At 48.9% G+C, this 16,436-nt stretch overlaps 1 pseudogene; it reads right to left on the bottom strand.

The window, feature by feature from the left end:
• Positions 1 to 2,735: 2,735 nt before the first annotated feature.
• Positions 2,736 to 4,228, bottom strand: LOC125506999 (annotated as a pseudogene).
• Positions 4,229 to 16,436: the final 12,208 nt, after the last annotated feature.

Consider the following 16,436-nt stretch of genomic DNA (forward strand, 5'->3'; position numbering starts at 1 on the left):
AATCAAGTTTGGCAGGGGTAACCTCAACACAGTTGGCAATGAGAAAATAAAGACAAGGAAAAAATGGATCTTTTATGATTATTTTCTTCAAGCAAACACGCTGCCTCAATGAATTGAGCAGTAGACAAGAGATATCCTTATTGAGTAATGTGATTGTATTAGGAAACATAGGTTAGACAAGAAAATATTCTGGCTTGCCTTGTACTCCAAGTAAATCATGTATTCCTATATATATGTCCACGAGGCTCAAGCAATACAAACAACTATTCCATCGATCTCTCTCTCCCTTCTAACATGGTATTTATCGCAAGTCGATCCTAAACTCTAGCCACCGCCGCTTCCGCACTTGCGCGCCGCCCCGGGGCGGACGGCCTCCATGACCGCCGCCAGGGGCCGTGCCGCCCGTACCTAGGGTTCGTCCGCCGGTCGTGTTGACCGGCTGCCCTAGATAGTCTTTTCCTCGAGCCTTGCTTCGGGGTTTTCTCTCTCTCACCGGTCATCTTGATCGTGCGGTTTCTTTTTGGTTTTTTGATCTATTCTTGATCGGTTTGCATCGCCCACCGCCACCGTCAACTCCGAGCACCTTTACTCTGACCCCGGCGCGACCAGCTGGCCTCTCCTCCGACCCGGCGGCCACGCGCGCTGAGGCGGCCCGTCAGGGCCAGCCGCCGTCCGCGCGTCGGTCCGCCCGTTGCCCTGCGCCGGCCGTCACCGCCTTGCTTCGACCGGGACACCTGCATCGTCCCGACCCTGCGGCCTCGCGCCATGCGACGGCCAATCATAGCCGTCGCTCGCGCGCCGGCCCGCCCATTGATCCACATCACCCTCCTCCGCCACGTCTGCACGGCGGCCCGGCGGTCTACCTCGCCGGCCTCGTCCTCAGCTGCATCGGGACGGCTACGTCAGACTCGTCGGCTGTCTCAAATCGGGCGCCGCTGCTCCGTTGGTCTCTCGGGCCTCGCTGCCCGGGCGCCGGCGTTGCTTTGGCAGCCCGGGTGCCGGTGCTGACAAGCTCGTCTGCACGACGTCCCATGCCATCCGTCGTCGTCGGCTTCATCTTGGACTCCACCGCCACCATGCCTCCATCGAGCGGCGTCCCCGACCTCGCGCGCGATCGGCTTGATCGCCCGCTCGCCGCCGCGATCCGCCTCATCTACGTCATGCGACTGACCTGGCCCGTCGGTTACGCGCGCTTGCGCATGTCCCGTGAAGATTGTCCCCGAGTTCAGCGCGCCTCTCCACCGATCGAGCATCGGGCTACCGCTGCGTCGCCCCATCGGGCCTCAGTGCCGCCGCCCCGTGGTTCTCCTCGCGGCTGCATTGACTCGTGCGTCGCCGTTGCGTCGCCCCTTCGGGCCATAGTGTCGCGATACACGGTCCTCGCCGCCGCCCCGGGGCCGTCCCCGCGGTTGCACCGACTCGCGAACTGCCGTTGTGTCGCCCCTTCGGGCAGCAGCGCGCCACCCAGAGGTCTTCCTGTCGTCGCCCCGGCCCGCCTGCCGCCGCTGCGTCGCCCCTTCGGGCCGTAGCGCCGCGGCCCGCGGTCCGCTCCGCCATCACCGCGCGTCGACCTCCTGTGGTATGCACCGCGCCGTCTTCCTTGGTGCGGGAATGCCACCGTCCGCGCCGGTCTTCGTCACGCTGTCAAGGTTCTTCGCCTACTTCGAGCACCGCCGCCGCACTCCTAACCTAGTCGACGCCGCCGTCAGACCGCCACCCGTCCACCCCTTCGTCTTCGTCCAAGCACCAGCCTGTCGCCAGCGTCGCCGTCATCTACCCCGACCACTTCATCTACTCCGACCACCATTGGTGACATCGGCCCTGCACCGATGGACGCCACAATCGTCGTCGAGCTCTTCTCTGCTGGTCCCTCCCACTTCTCCGACATGGCGTACAGCTCGTGCAGGTCCCTCATCTACGCATGCCCGGTGCTGGCAACACCGATTCGTGCCTTCATCCACGACGTGTCCCCGGGCCTGGCAAGCCTGGTCGGCGCTTTGTCAACTTCATCTTCGTCCGTCTACGCATGCCCGGTGCTGGCAACACTGGTGCGTGCCTTCGTTCACGATGTGTCCCCGGGCTTGGCAAACCTGCCGCGACGCGTCGTCAACAACATTTTCTTCCCGGCGCACCCCTACTTCGACACCACTGCACCCATGCTAACTCGACGCCCTCTTGTGCCCGCGGCTCCACGGCGTATTCCTCGACACCGGCCACCCCGACTCGACATCGACCACGGCATTCTTCGCACGGCTACCTCCAGGGGCGGAGCCAGAACTTTTGTGAAGCCCAGGCAAACTTAAGCTTGAATGTCTAACATGCAAATAAAAAAATTCTGTACCGGGTGGACAATATATACTATGCATCAAACATGCAAAGCACAAATCCGCATTAAGATTGAAGTGAAAATACGAAAATAACAGTCAGACAAATGTAATATTTAAGCGAACTAATATATCAATATTCCATTTCAGAGAGCAAATGAAGTTGTGACTTGACAACAAAAGACACGGAATCAGGCAAAGCATAGAGCCATTCAACCAAACTAGCCGTCTTGCCAACAAAAGTGTAGCCGTCTAAATCACCATGACACCATCAATATATCCTAGAAGACACTACATGATAAGAAAATGGATTTGTTATTCACAAAAATTCAGTGTTGTGATTTGTTTATTTATTCAAAACAGAGAGCTTGTAACAATAGAAAAGGTTAGATGGAACATACCAATAGTGTGCTAAAGAAAATCACGAGGCAAATGTCCTTTCCGAGACTTCATTGCTGTAAATGTTCGAATAATATCCTTATCATCAACTGACTTTAATAACTCCCACTCGGTGTAACATATCATCAAGTCGTTGAACCATTCGTTGTTGATCTTGCTACGCAATTTATTCTTGATAATCTTCATTGCTGAAAATGCTCTCTCAACAGATGCAGTTGACACCGGCAATATCAAAGCCAAGTCAATAAGTTTGTATACCAATGGAAATACCAGATTTTTCTTAGTTTCAACCATCTTGACGGCCAAACTTTGAACACCATCACAAGTAGAAAAAGAAGCATGCCTTTTCACTTGACTTATATAAGTGAGGAGCTGCTCTCTTATTGTTCCACGATCATTAGAGAAATCTTCATGATTAATTTCAGCAAGACGAGCAAGTTTATCAACATTGAACTTGGAGAAAGAGTCCTTGGGGTCAAGACATGAACAATCAAGCACACAATTTGCTCCTTCACTAAAGCGGTGATCCATCTCCACACAAATTTGTCAATAGCAACATAAAAAATCTCTGCACGGTAATGGTGAAGATTAGTAACAGATCTCCCTTCTCTCCTTGAACGACCACGAACTGGTATTACTTCGTCCATATTTGGTACTAGAATACTATTAGCACCACACAATTCTTGGACATCACCAAATAAATTATCCCAACCACTCTCTATGAACGTTGCCAACCGAGCCTAGACATCATTAACTAATTCCATGGCAAGAACAATATTGAGATCTTTTCTTTGCAAGACTTTTGAAAGCTCATTTGTGATGCCAAATAACTTCAACATAAGCTTCAGAATGAAAAGAAATTTAAAGCTCTCCATTTTTTCTATCAAACCCGCTGCTTGAGATGGTCCACGTCCATATTCATCAACTATACTAAGCACCTATAACACGGAGGACCACATTTGATCCAAACGAAGTAAGGTAGTATGATGTGAACCCCATCTAGTATCCCCCGGTATAGCAAGAGTAGATGATTGGTGCAAGCCCCTTCCAGTAGATATCTCACCACTCTCAAGTCTATCCAGAATATCTTGGTGTTGTGCCTCGGTCAATGCATCCCTTATCTTGCAAGATGTTGTTGTTGTAGTCACAATCAAGGAAGTGTACTCAAAGAAATCATGAATAGATGAGCAACTACTAGCAACAGACACAACCACCAATTGCAGACGGTGAGCATAGCAATGAACATAAAAAGCATAGGGGTTTTCATCTATGATCTTTTTCTGCAAACCATTAAATTCACCTCTCATATTTGAAGCCCCATCATATCCTTGACCCCGTATCCTTGAAATTGATAACTTATAATGATCAAGAATGCCATAAAGAGCATCGTTTAGTGACTCGGACGTTGTATCTTTGACATGATGCAAAGCAAGGAATCTTTCCACAACCCTCCCTTTGTCATTCAAAAACCTATAGAAAAACACAATAATGTCAGTTGGTTGCATAGAGAATAAATGACAAACAAACAACAAAATAAAAGTGAAACTACTAACTGTAGGGGAACACAGTAATTTCAAAAATTTCCTACGCACACGCAAGATCATGGTGATGCATATCAATGAGAGGGGAGAGTGTGTCCACGCACCCTCGTAGACCGAAAGCGGAAGCGTTATGACAACGCGGTTGATGTAGTCGTACGTCTTCACGATCGACCGATCCTTAGTACCGAACGTACGGCACCTCCGCGATCTGCACACGTTCAGCTCGGTGACGTCCCATGAACTCACGATTTAGTATAGCTTCGAGGGAGAGATTCGTCAGCACGACGACGTGATGACGGTGTTGATCAAGCTACCAACGCAGGGCTTCGCTGTCGGGACCCCGATTCTAAGTCACACCGATCTAGCATGTAACACCTCATATCACTTTGCGGCCTCACGCACGGTATTCCCACGGTTGTCGCCTTACCATGGCCCGGGACCGTTTGCGCCTTTTGGCTCACGTATATGATAGTGTCGCTAGCATCCATATGACAGAGAACCCGGGCCGACATGACTAGTCGTGAACCCAAAGCGGCACTAACCCATGAGGACAGACATACATGAATCAACCTCGAGCATGTCGGTCAGCAGCGTGTGAATCCGGACTGTAGCACTGGGCTAACAGGACTCCGGTAACCCGGGCTGTAGCAGGCTAGGCAGGACTCCGGATTGTCACCGCGTGACATTTCCCTGAAGGGACAGACACAGGAACGAAGTGAAACACATGCCGGCCAGTCAAGTGTTCTAAGAAGTAGTGCTGGGCTAGCAGGACTACTATGGCTCAAGGAAGCACCAGACTACATTTCCCCATAAGAGAGGCTGCCAAGGATAAACAACTAGATTGTTGGATCCCACACATAGCAATACACGTCACATGTACGCATAACATGCAAGTATGTGTTGTACAACATGGCATCACAACATAACGCAACTCATATAGATAAAGGCTCAGAAGAGCCACATAGCATAAATACAAACAGGGGTCACATGACCCATCATTCAGAGCATACAAGCAACGGAAGCATTACATGTCTGAGTACAGACAACTACAAAAGAAAAAGGCCGAGAAGCCTGACTATCTACAAGTCCCTCCAAGGTACAAGATCGTAGCTGAGGTAACAAGCTACTCGTCGAAGTCCAAGCGGTACTACTAGTGAGACAGATGTCTCATCTGCAAAACATAAATAAAGCAAACGTGAGTACAAGGGTACTCAGCAAGACTTACGTCAGATCCTATCATACATGCATTTGTATCAAGAAGGTAATGTGGGGTTTAGTTGCAGCAAGCCAGCTTTGACTCAGTGGCTATCCTGTTCTACGACTATGAGAAACTCCTTTGAGGTGAGGCAGCGCACACGAGTCCACTAATCACCACATCAATACACTACTATGGATTCATCCCCGTCTCTCCTACGAGAAGGCCATCCATAGCACTCACACTTATCTTCAGCATTTTAGAGTATCCACTTTAAGTTGTCTATGTACCACGTAAGCATCCAAGAAGTCCATAACCGAGGACACGGCTATTCGAATAGATCATGATAACCCTGCAGGGGTGTACTTCATCACACACACTCTCACCACTTATCACCATATACCCGTCATGTATCTCGGCAACCTTCAAGCGGAAGCCTGGCGAGGGTGTCGGCCACGACCTAACTAACCATGCAAGACTCTAGTCCAGGTTTATCATCTATTTGGGTTCCATCCGCAAGGAGATCCGGTCGGGGTGTCACTCACGGCCCCAAACGATGTGAGCAGGGCTCCCAAGCCCACCATCCGGGTGACACTTGGTACACCGTGCCACCTGTGCCTAGTCTGTCCTGAGCCCACCCTGCCGGGTGCCACTCAGTAGAAAAATAGCACTACCTATAAACACCAGAAACTATTTGCAACTCCTGGACAGAGATCAAGGCGGTTAATAAGCCGAGAGAGCTTGGAGCGCCCGGAGCCCAATGTGTGGTAGTAGCTAGTCATTGGACAACTTACACAGAACTCAGTTCTTAAGGATGGTCCCAATGAGACAACCCACCATGTACTCCTACATGGCCTCTCACCGCTACCTTTATCAAATCGTGTTCAGACGCTTAACTCTCATTACCAGAACATATCATAAAATTCCAATTCATTCCCGATGAATCAGACCTGACACAACTCTAAGCAATAGCAGGCATGGCATGGCAAGAACACAACATGGCTCAATCAACTCCTACGCATGCTAGTGGGTTTTAACTATTTACTGTGGCAATGACAGGTCATGCAGAGGAATGGGTTCAACTACCGCAGCATAAAGTAGCAGTTGAATCATTGTTGTCCTAATGCAATAACTGAGAGCAGGAGCGAGAGAGTAGGATTGTATCGGAATGAACAAGGGGGTTGCTTGCCTGGTAGATCAATAGGGGGGCACTGCTCCACTGATAGGTGCTCCCGAACACTTTCCGTAGTAGGACCTATCAAGAAGGAACGGTGTCAAAAATCAAACACAAGTATATGCAACAATATGATGCATGATCATGGCATGAATATGTGATGTTGTTTGAGTTAATGCATCTAGCATTTATCTAGTTGAGGTCCATTTGAACCAAGGGTTCAAATGCAACTCCAAAATAAGCCCTTAAATATGCCATAAGTGTGTTTTCATATATACAGCATGTATAGGTGGGTTTGTCATGCATGAAAATGGTACATATGGATAGATTGAATTTCTCTGATCATTTTTCATATATAAATTATTTCAATCTGAGCTACGGTTGAATTTCTATGAATTTTTGAAGTTTTGAACATTTTTTGGAATTTCCTGTTTAAAAAATAATTCCAGAAAAAGAATAACTGCGTCAACATGACGTCATGCCTGCGTCAGCAGGTCAACGGTGGCTGACCAGGTCAAACCTGACGTGTGGGGTCCACACGTCAATGTCTGTGGCTAATCCTAATTAAATTAAACCTAAACTGGCTTAGTTAATGGGGTTGGGCCCACGCGTCAGTGACCTAATTAGTTAACAGGGTTAAATTAGTTGTTAAACTAATCCTAACTAAAAAATTAATAGGGCCGGGCCCCACATGTCAGCGACCCACGGGAGGTCAAACCTCCTGGTCAGCGGGGTCAAAACCCGCCGGCGGCTTGACGCCGGCGAGCCAGACGCGGCGGAGGGCCTCGGATTCGTCGCTCCAGCGACCATTCGGGCGGCGGAGACCACCTACGTGAAGCCCAGGCTCGCGCGCATCCAGTGGGACACGCGGGAGACCGTGGGGTGGTCGGAGCTCGCCGGAGCGAAGCTCGCGGCGGCGGTCGGAGCTCGGCTCGAGCGGCAGAGGGGCTAGAGGGCGCCGGAGAGGCAGGAAAGAGGGGGGTTCGACGGCGGGGCTCACAGCGGATCCAACGGCGGGGTCGGCGAGCTCGGGGAAGGCTCAGTGTAGCCGAAACGTCGCCGGCGATCTCGGGTGGCTGACAAAGAAGACGACGGCGGTGACAACGATATGGGGCGCCCGGAGTTGCCTGGCTTGACGGAGAGGAAGAGGAAGGTGGCACGGAGCTTGTGGGCACGTCGGAGGGGCGAGGCCGGGGCGGTGGCTACGGCTATGGCGAACGGCGGTGACGGCAGCGTTCGGGCGCGGTGAGAGAGAGCGAGGGAGAGGAGAGAATGGGCACGGGAGAGTGAGGGGGAAACGGGGCGGCGCGTTGCGACGCGCGGGTGATCCAGGCGATGAGAGGGAGAAGCAGGAGGTGGCGGAAGACGTGGCCGCAGCGTGCGTCGTCCCCGGCTTCTCCTCTGCCTACTGGCAAGAGGTAGAAGACGGGGCTGCCCCTGGTGGGCTGGGCCGCCAGCTGGGCCACCAGGTAAGGCCAGGTAAGCCTTTTCCTTTTCCTGTTTTCTTTTCTATTTTTTTGACATTTGTTTTGATTTAATAAAATACAAAATCATTTTATTCTATTCTGTAAATTTTAGTAGGGACTAGTTGGACCACTCCAAAGCCCCTCACCAAAATTCAGAATTATTGGACAATATTTTATATATAATAAAATATTTATCCAACGCAAATAATTACTGGATTAATTCCAAATGCCCAAAATAAATACTTATGAGCTCCTAAAGATATTGGTTTGATTTTTATCTCTGTCCAATATTTTCAGAGAGCATCATGAACATTTTCTTGGACCTTTTTGGAGAATTTTTTTTATCTGGGTCATTTCCAGAAATGATTCTGAGGTTTTCACAAATCCCCATTTCAAATTTAAATGGAATTTAAACATGATGCACAAATGGCTAGCTGGTCTAGGTCATACCAGAACTAGGGATGTGACAACTTGCCCCCACTCGAAGAAATCTCGTCCCGAGATTCAGGAGTCGGCGGAAAGAAAGTGGGGTACTCAAGTCGAAGACGATCTTCACGCTCCTAAGTAGCTTCTCTCTCAGAATGATGAGACCACTGAACCTTGAGAAACTTGATGTTATGACATCGGGTGACACGCTCTGCTTGATCAAGGATGCAAACAGGGTACTCTCGATAAGTGAGGTTATCTTGGAGATCAAGCGTTTCGTGGTCCACTCCGCGGATGGGATCCGAGAAGCAACGCCTGAGTTGAGAGACGTGGAACACATCATGAACTCGAGAAAGATGTGGTGGTAGTTCCAACTGGTAGGCAGCCTCTCCTCGTTTAGCGAGAATGCGAAAAGGACCAATGTAACGAGGAGCCAACTTGCCCTTGATACCGAATCGATGGGTACCCTTCAAAGGGGTAACCCGAAGGTAAGCTTTGTCGCCAACTTCATAAGCCACTTCCTTATGATTACGGTCATATTGGCTCTTTTGACGAGATTGGGCTGTTTTCAAATTCTCACGAATGATGCGAACTTGCTCTTCTGCCTCCTGGATCATATCCGGTCTAAAGAATTGTCTTTCACCGGTTTCTGACCAGTTCAAAGGTGTTCGACATCTTCGTCCATACAGAACCTCAAAAGGAGCTTTCTTGAGGCTGGATTGGTAGCTATTGTTATAAGCAAACTCGGCGAAAGGAAGACACTTCTTCCAATCCATACCGAATGAGATAACACAAGCTCTAAGCATGTCTTCGAGAATCTGGTTGACCCTTTCCACCTGACCACTTGATTGAGGGTGGAAAGCGGTACTGAAGGAAAGATGGGTGCCCATGGCAGTTTGGAAACTCTCCCAGAAATGAGAAGTGAAAAGACTACCACGATCTGAATTGATCTCTAGTGGAACACCATGAAGTGACACTATTCGAGAAATATATAAGTCAGCGAGCTGACTAGCAGTGATATTCTCTCGAACAGGTAGGAAGTGAGCCACTTTGGAAAGACGATCAATGACTACGAAGATAGCGTTATTCCCTTTCTTGGTCCTAGGAAAGCCGGTGATGAAGTCCATACCAACTTTATCCCATTTCCACTCAGGAATAGCTAAAGGTTGAAGGGTGCCAGCAGGTCTCTGATGCTCTGCCTTCACGCGACGACAAACATCACAGTTAGCAATAAACTGAGCGATTTCTCTCTTCATCCTAGTCCACCAGAACCTCTGGCATAGGTCCTGATACATCTTAGTACTACCGGGATGAATCGTGAGAGGAGATTCATGCGCCTCCTTAAGGATTAATTGTCGAAGATGTTGATTCTTGGGAACCACCAAGCGACTCTCAAAGAAAACAACACCACGATCATCTATAGAGAAACTACCACCAACTCCTTTGTTAATGTTTCTCTTGATCCGGGAAATTCCCGTATCCTGCTTCCGAGCAGAGATGATTTGATCCACAAGAATAGGTTTCGCCACCAAGGTAGAAAGGAATCCGTGAGGAGCAAGGTGGAGGTTAAGCTTACATAATTCCTCATGGAGAAGTGGTTGGCCCTGCTGCAACATGAGATTGTTGCAATAGGACTTACGACTTAGCGCATCAGCCATGACATTCCCCTTGCCTGGGGTGTAGGTAATCCCTAAGTCGTAATCTGAGATCAACTCCACCCAACGTCTTTGCCTAAGGTTCAAATCTGGTTGGGTGAAGATATATTGGAGACTCTGGTGATCGGTGTAAATCTCGCAACGTTTACCAAGAAGGTAATGTCTCCATGTCTTAAGTGCATAGACTACGGCTGCAAGCTCTAGATCATGTGTAGGATAATTCTCCTCATGTGGATGCAACTGTCGAGATGCATAGGCAATCACATGGCGATCTTGCATAAGAATGCAACCTAGTCCCTGTCGTGAGGCATCACAATAGATAACAAAGTCCTTAGTGAAATCCGGTGGCACAAGTATGGGAGCAGAAGTCAGGCGTCTTTTCAGTTCCTGAAAACTGTGCTCACACTGTGGGGACCACTCAAACTTTTTATCTTTCTTGAGAAGTTCCGTGAGAGGTTTGGCCACTTTGGAGAAGTTCTCAACGAAGCGGCGACAATAACTGGCTAGACCAAGGAAACTCCTAACTTGCTTAACTGTTTCAGGCAGAGTCCAATCAAGAATGGCCTGAACTCTTTCGGGATTGACAGCAATGCCCTTACCAGAGATTACGTGGCCGAGATAGGTCACTTCTGGCAACCAAAATTCGCACTTGGAGAACTTGGCATAAAGGCGGTGCTCTCTAAGTTTTTCTAGCACAAGTCTAAGATGTTCGGCATGATCTTCCTCGTTCTTCGAGTAAATAAGGATATCATCGAGATAAACCACGACGAACTTATCTAAGTACTCCATGAAGATCGAGTTCATCAAGCGGGAGAAAGTAGCTGGAGCGTTGGTTAGACCAAAGGACATGACGGTGTACTCGTACTGACCATAACGAGTGACAAAAGCCGTCTTAGGAATGTCCCCATTTCTGATCTTGATTTGGTGGTAGCCTAACCTCAAGTCCATCTTGGAAAAGACTGAGGATCCAGCGAGCTGATCATACAGGTCGTTGATCCTGGGGAGCGGATACTTGTTCTTTATCGTGACCAAATTAACGGGACGATAATCTACAACCATACGGTCCGTACCATCCTTCTTCTTGACGAAGAGAACGGGGCAAGCCCAGGGAGAAGAACTAGGACGGATGAAACCCTTTTGCAAGGATTCATCGAGTTGTTTCTTAAGCTCAGCTAGTTCTAAGGGTGCCATCTTGTAAGGTCTCCTAGAGATTGGAGCGGTTCCTGGGATAAGATCTATGACAAATTCTACATCTCTGTCAGGTGGAATACCTGGCAGTTCCTCTAGAAAAACATCCGGAAAGTCACGGACTACCGGGATATCTTCAAGGTCAGGAAGAGGGTTGGCATTAAGAGAATAGAGCTGACACTTTGCAACTCTGGTGGAGACAGTGACTATCTTGCCAGATGGGTGTGTAAGCTGAACAGACCTAGTGTAACAATCAATCTTGGCATAATGAGCTTTCATCCAGTCCATACCCAAGATGATGTTAATATCCGTAGACTTGAGGGCTATAAGTGACGCAAGGAATACAAGTCTGTCAACAAGGATTTCATTACCATGGCTTACACTAGAAGTTTGCCATTTGGATCCGGGAGTTTGAATTACTAGTGGAGAGGGCATATCACAGAAGGATATGTTGTGCAAGCTGGCATAACTTTCGGAAATGAAGGAATGAGATGCTCCGGTATCAAACAGAACCGAAGCTGGATGACAGTTGACAAGGAGTGTACCAAGAACGACATCCGGATCATCATGAGTGTCTTTAGCTGAGACGTGATGCACACATCCACGTTCAGTGGGAGCTGACTTGACACTAATCATATTGCGTGATGGCTTACCACGGCCAACAAACTTCTCAGGCTGGGGTGGAGCATAGTTGGTTTGAGAGCAGTTACGTGCATAGTGTCCTGGCTCTCCGCATGTGAAACAAGTCCCTGAAGTAGGACGTGGACCCGCATTGACAAGCGGTCTACCAATAGGCCTGGGCGGAGTATGTAACTGAACTGGGTGAGGCTCCACATAAGATGGCCTCGGTGAATATCTGGGTGGAAGAGCGGAGTTCGGAACCCAAATCTGGCGCTTCTGTGAAGTAGAACCGGAAGAAGAACCCAAATCTCGGGTGTGCTTACGAGACTCCTTGTAAGTGAGTTGAGCTGTTTCTGCGTTAATGGCCTTGTTCACAAGAGCTTGGAATGTATTGCAATGATGCAAGTGGAGATCACGACGCAACTTGGGGTTGAGACCCTTCCGGAACCTAGCCTGCTTCTTGGCGTCCGTGGACACCTCTTCTGTAGCATAGCGGGCGAGGTTCTCAAACTCTCTACTATAAGCATCAATAGCCATCTTACTCTGAGTGAAACTACAGAACTCTTCTCTCTTGCGATCAGTGAGAGCCTGAGGAATGTGATGCTCGCGAAAAGCCTCAGTGAAATCTCTCCAGGTGGTTTTCTAGCCAGCTGGAAGCATAGCCTCATCGTTCTGCCACCAAATACTAGCAGGACCTTCCAGGTGATAAGCAGCATAGGTGACCTTGTCACCTTCAGCTACGTTTGCAGAACGCAGCTTGTGTGTGATACTACGTAGCCAGTCATCTGCATCGAGTGGTTCAATGGAATGATGGAAGGTAGGTGGTTTCAGACCGATGAAGTCATGGATGAACACAAACTCTTTGTGCTGATGGGAGGTGTTCTCCTCAATACATGCTAACAAGCGGTTAGACTCTCGCTTGTTCTTCTCAACCTCTAACATGAACACTGCCAACGAAGACTGGTCGGGAGGATTCTCATCCCTACCATCTCCGTGGTTCCGGATACGAGCAACAGAACTTTGGTTAACCGGCAACATCCTGAAGAACCAACCAAGGAAACAAGGATGGATTCAGCATCATCATAAGGATGTAGAATATAGTACGAGGAAAATACTATCTCTTGAACTCCTAGGACAATTCCGGCAGCATAACGGCAGTAAAATGCTCGAAATGAGACATTCTGCAAAAGACGGAGTAGCACCATACTCAACATCATCACTCAAGGTTCTGAGATATTGTTAAATAGGTTACACCGGAGGTACTCAAACTGAGATATGACTCAGACCAACCAAACTTTAGAGACTATGGAGTAGTAACACGTGATCCTGATAGACGGAAGAGAAAGCCTAGTTCCTTAACCCCGTAGGAAAGATAGGATGACTCGGATCAGAAGGCATGAGGTATAAGGAGTAAAAAGAGCCTTACGTTCCCTTCCACAATCAATTCCCCTACATAACTAAAGAATTTCTAGACTCAACTTCGACCAGGTTGGCTTGGAAATCCTACAGGCAGTCAGGCTCTGATACCAAAGCTGAGCTGTCGGGACCCGATTCTAAGTCACACCGATCTAGCATGTAACACCTCATATCACTTTGCGGCCTCACGCACGGTATTCCCACGGGTGTCGCCTTACCATGGCCCGGGACCGTTTGCGCCTTTTGGCTCACGTATATGATAGTGTCGCTAGCATCCATATGACAGAGAACCCGGGCCGACATGGCTAGTCGTGAACCCAAAGCGGCACTAACCCATGAGCAGGCATACATGAATCAACCGAGCATGTCGGTCAGCAGCGTGTGAATCCGGGCTGTAGCACTGGGCTAACAGGACTCCGGTAACCCGGGCTGTAGCAGGCTAGGCAGGACTCCGGATCGGATGTCACCACGTGACATTTCCCTGAAGGGACAGACACAGGAACGAAGTGAAACACATGCCGGCCAGTCAAGTGTCCTGAACAGTAATGCTGGGCTAGCAGGACTCCGGTGAACCGGGCTGTAGCGGACTACTATGGCTCAAGGAAGCACTAGACTACATTTCCCCATAAGAGAGGCTGCCAAGGACAAACAACTAGATTGTCGGATCCCACACATAGCAATACACGTCACACGTACGCATAACATGCAAGTATGTGAGGTACAACATGGCATCACAACATAACGCAACTCATGTAGATAAAGGCTCAGAAGAGCCACATAGCATAAATACAAACAGGGGTCACATGACCCATCATTCAGAGCATACAAGCAACGGAAGCATTACATGTCTGAGTACAGACAACTACAAAAGAAAAAGGCCGAGAAGCCTGACTATCTACAAGTCCCTCCAAGGTACAAGATCGTAGCTGAGGTAACAAGCTATTCGTCGAAGTCCAAGCGGTACTACTAGTGAGACAGATGTCTCATCTGCAAAACATAAATAAAGCAAACGTGAGTACAAGGGTACTCAGCAAGACTTACGTCAGATCCTATCATACATGCATTTGTATCAAGAAGGTAATGTGGGGTTTAGTTGCAGCAAGCCAGCTTTGACTCAGTGGCTATCCTGTTCTACGACTATGAGAAACTCCTTTGAGGTGAGGCAGCGCACAAGAGTCCACTAATCACCACATCAATACACTACTATGGATTCATCCCCGTCTCTCCTACGAGAAGACCATCCATAGCACTCACACTTATCTTGAGCGAGGGTGTCGGCCACGACCTAACTAACCATGCAAGACTCTAGTCCAGGTTTATCACCTATTTGGGTTCCATCCGCAAGGAGATCCGGCCGGGGTGTCGCTCACGGCCCCAAACGATGTGAGCAGGGTTCCCAAGCCCACCATCCGGGTGCCACTTGGTACACTGTGCCACCTGTGCCTAGTCTGTCCCGAGCCCACCCTGCCGGGTGCCACTCGGTAGAAAAATAGCACTACCTACAAACACCAGAAACTATTTGCAACTCCTGGACAGAGATCAAGGAGGTTAATAAGCCGAGAGAGCTTGGAGCGCCCGGAGCCCAATGTGTGGTAGTAGCTAGTCATTGGACAACTTACACAGAACTCAGTTCTTAAGGACGGTCCCAATGAGACAACCACCATGTACTCCTACATGGCCTCTCACCGCTACCTTTATCAAATCGTGTTCAGACGCTTAACTCTCATTACCAGAACATATCATAACATTCCAATTCATTCCCGATGAATCAGACCTGACACAACTCTAAGCAATAGCAGGCATGGCATGGCAAGAACACAACATGGCTCAATCAACTCCTACGCATGCTAGTGGGTTTTAACTATTTACTGTGGCAATGACAGGTCATGCAGAGGAATGAGTTCAACTACCGCAGCATAAAGTAGCAGTTGAATCGTTGTTGTCCTAATGCAATAACTGAGGGCAGGAGCGAGAGAGTAGGATTGTATCGGAATGAACAAGGGGGTTGCTTGCCTGGTAGATCAATAGGGGGGCGCACTGCTCCACTGATAGGTGCTCCCGAACACTTTCCTTAGCAGGACCTATCAAGAAGGAACGGTGTCGAAAATCAAACACAAGTATATGCAACAATATGATGCATGATCATGGCATGAATATGTGATGTTGTTTGAGTTAATGCATCTAGCATTTATCTAGTTGAGGTCCATTTGAACCAAGGGTTCAAATGCAACTCCAAAATAAGCCCTTAAATATGCCATAAGTGTGTTTTCATATATACAGCATGTATAGATGGGTTTGTCATGCATGAAAATGGTACATATGGATAGATTGCTTTTTTCTGATCATTTTTCATATATAAATTATTTCAATCTGAGCTACGGTTGAATTTCTATGAATTTTTGAAGTTTTGAACATTTTTTGGAATTTCCTGTTTAAAAAATAATTCCAGAAAAAGAATAACCGCGTCAGCATGACGTCATGCCTGCGTCAGCAGGTCAACGATGGCTGACCAGGTCAAACCTGACGTGTGGGGTCCACACGTCAGTGTCTATGGCTAATCCTAATTAAATTAAACCTAAACTGGCTTAGTTAATGGTGTTGGGCCCACGCGTCAGTGACCTAATTAGTTAACAGGGTTAAATTAGTTGTTAAACTAATCCTAACTAAAAATTAATAGGGCCGGGCCCCACATGTCAGCGACCCAAGGGAGGTCAAACCTCCTGGTCAGCGGGGTCAAAACCCACCGGCGGCTTGACGCCGGCGAGCCAGACGCGGCGGAGGGCCTCAGATTCGTCACTCCGGCGACCATTCAGGCGGCGGAGACCACCTACGCGAAGCCCAGGCTCGCGCGCATCCAGTGGGACACGCGGGAGACCGTGAGGTGGTCGGAGCTCACCGGAGCGAAGCTCGCGGCGGCGTTCGGAGCTCGGCTCGAGCGGCAGAGGGGCTAGAGGGCGCCAGAGAGGCATGGAAGAGGGGGGTTCGACGGCGGGGCTCACAGCGGATCCAACGGCGGGGTCGGCGAGCTCGG

Source organism: Triticum urartu, chromosome 5 (assembly GCF_003073215.2).
Source record: "Triticum urartu cultivar G1812 chromosome 5, Tu2.1, whole genome shotgun sequence".
In the NCBI taxonomy this organism is placed as follows: domain Eukaryota; kingdom Viridiplantae; phylum Streptophyta; class Magnoliopsida; order Poales; family Poaceae; genus Triticum; species Triticum urartu.